The sequence below is a fragment of the Balaenoptera borealis genome, assembly GCF_965194805.1.
Source record: "Balaenoptera borealis genome assembly, chromosome: X".
Taxonomy (NCBI): Eukaryota; Metazoa; Chordata; class Mammalia; order Artiodactyla; family Balaenopteridae; genus Balaenoptera; species Balaenoptera borealis.
This window is the reverse complement of record NC_138881.1, coordinates 24,101,528-24,104,262: the sequence shown is the minus strand read 5'-3', so window position 1 is coordinate 24,104,262 and position 2,735 is coordinate 24,101,528. Positions and strand designations below refer to the sequence as shown.

The window sequence follows — 2,735 nt, the reverse complement described above, 5'->3', positions numbered from 1 at the left end:
AAATAAAACCTGATCCCTGCTTTAGTAAATATAAAAAGATGAGTTCCAGATGGTTTAAAAAGCTACATATGAAACACAAAATTATAAGGTTAGTATAGAACAATTTAGAAGAATATATTTGTCAACTAAGTTTGAATAAGGCTCAAAAAGCATCAGTCATGAGGCCCAGAAAAGGATTGATTTGATTACATCAAAATAAAGTTTGGTTTTTTTTTTTCCCAATGAGGGACACCCATAAAAAAATCTAACAGACAAAAGATATTTCAACATCTAACACTGATAAAACATAAACAGAGGATATAAACAGACAATTCAGCAAAGAGGGTACCCAACAGGTGAATGAATATATGAAAAGATAATCAAACTCATTTGTAATAAAAAAAAGAAATTACAATAACAAGAACATATCACTTTACATTGGCAAGGAAGAAAAAAATTGCACATTGTGAGTATTGGTGTAGATGTGGATAATAGGAACCCCTGGGTCCTGATATTGGGTTGTATTGACTGTTGCAAATCAACTTGTCAGTATTTAGTCAAATTAAAGTTGAATGTACTCTATGATTTAGTTATACCACTGAACCTATAACTGGAAAAAATCCAAATGTCCTCAACAGGTGAAGGGATAAACAAATTGTGAATAGTCACAAAATAGAATGATATTCTGATACATACTGTATTCGTTTCTTAGTGTTTCTGTAACAATACCACAAACTGTGTATCTTAAAAAAACAAAAATTTATTGTCTCACAGTTCTGGATACTAAAAGTCTGAAATCAAAGTGTTGGCAGCGCCATGTACCCTCCGAAACCTGTAGGAGAGAATCTTTCCTTGCCTCTTCTCAGCTTCTGGTGATTTCCAGGCAATCTTTGATGTTCCTTGACTTGGAGATGCATCATTCATCATCTGTCATTACGTGGCTTTCTTCCTGTGTGTATCTGCACATAGACTTCTCTCTGTGAATGTCTGTGGCTGTGTCCACATTTTCCCTTTTTCAAAGGGCACCAGTTGGATGTGGATTTGGCGCCACCTTGCAGCTGTAGCACTTCAATCTCTGCCTCTATCATCACATGACATGTTCCTCTTGCATGTGAGTGTCTCTGTGTCTCTTCTCTTCTTATGAGGACACTAGTCATAGTGGAATAAGGGTCCACCCTACTCCAGTATGACCTCATTTCGACTTAAATAATTACATCTGCAATGACTCTATTCCCAGATAGAGTCAGATTCTGTGGTACTGGGTGTTAGGACTGCAAGATATCTTTTGGGGGGACAAATTTCAACCCGTAATACACGCTAAAACATGGGTGAATCTTAAAAAACAATTATTCTGAATGAAAGAAGCCTGACAAGAAAAAAATATATACTGCCTGATCCTATTTAAATAAAATTTCAAGAAATTCAAACAAATGTATAATAGCATAAAAAGGTTGCCTACAAGATGCATGGGAGGCTGGTGTTGAGGGTTAAAGGATAGCTCATAAAGGGCCATGAGGAAACTTTTGGGGAACTATTCACTTTGAATATGTACAGTATGTTCAGTGAGAATTATACTTTAATATTTGTTTAAAAATAGGCATAAGTTTTCATATTCCTAAAAAAGCATGAAGTATTATGCATTTCAGGATTCTAAATTTTATGCAGGCTTTGAAACTGTGATATAAAGAAAAAAAGCATAAAGATGTCTTAACTCACAATTTTTCTTTGTTTTTTGACCCATGTAGATACGCTTGTATTGGAGGGAAGTATATATTATTTTATTAATAACTCTAAGTAGTATGTAATGCTTTTTAAAGTCATATTGTAATGGTCTAAATGTATATGCCTGGACCTAAGATACTCCTAGCATGTGTCCCCAGGAAAGGTTTGAACTAACTCTACTCTCATTAAATTCAAATGAATGCCAGGCATTATAATTGTTTTTGCCTCTCAGAGAATGAGCAGATTTTTTTGTGTGGGTATTAATAGTGGTCCTGCTCTAGAAATTCATTCTTTTTGCATTCTTCATTGCATGGATGCATATTCCATCCCAGCATTAATGCAACAATCAGGTTAACAGACCATCTATTGTGCTGTTGTGCTTAACCGTAGTGGCAGGAATGGAATCCATTTACATCACAAACCTAGAGAACATTAAATTCTGTTGTTTTAACAGAGGGTGCTATTTGGCAATGAGTTTGCCCTTCCTGCTTCCCTTCAACTACCCTTAAGGATTTAGGTAAAAAGGGAAAAAGGGAATTTCTCCAAATCTTTCTGAATGCTCTTTCTGTCCTTTCTCTTTCCCTATTCCCCCGTGATTATTTTGCTCACCCCTCCCCGCCACTTTCTTCTCTCCTATTTTATTGAAATTCCTTCCTCATTAAAAAATGATCTAGTAAAATGACAAGAAAATGAAGTATCAAAAAAGCACTTTAGGATTTTGTATTATTTTTTAAAAATTATATCTAAGGTGGTCTAAATGATTAAATCAACACCTTTTAAACTTTCTTGTCATTGTTTCCCTTTCCATACAACTGTTTTTTTTAATTTCAGCTTTGAAAGTTTCTGGCCACACAAGGCATTTGTTACAGATAAACTCTCTAAATGGTAAGTTTTTTTTTTTTTTAATAAATGTATTTTTTTTTTAAACGCATTGTTTACTTTGTTTATTTATTTATTTATGTTTGGCTGTGTTGGGTCTTCGTTTCTGTGCGAGGGCTTTCTCTAGTTGTGGCAAGCGGGGGCCACTCTTCATC

The 2,735-nt window shown here is 34.7% G+C and overlaps 1 pseudogene across 1 annotated transcript in view; it reads left to right on the top strand.

Annotated features, from left to right (window-relative positions):
• Positions 1-5: 5 nt before the first annotated feature.
• The window catches only part of LOC309621160 (protein tyrosine phosphatase type IVA 1 pseudogene), a 39,429-nt pseudogene continuing 36,699 nt past the window's right edge, over positions 6-2,735 (top strand). The window contains exon 1 of the transcript XR_014249873.1: positions 6-2,586. The product of XR_014249873.1 is annotated as a protein tyrosine phosphatase type IVA 1 pseudogene (transcript). The remainder of the gene's footprint in view (positions 2,587-2,735) is intronic.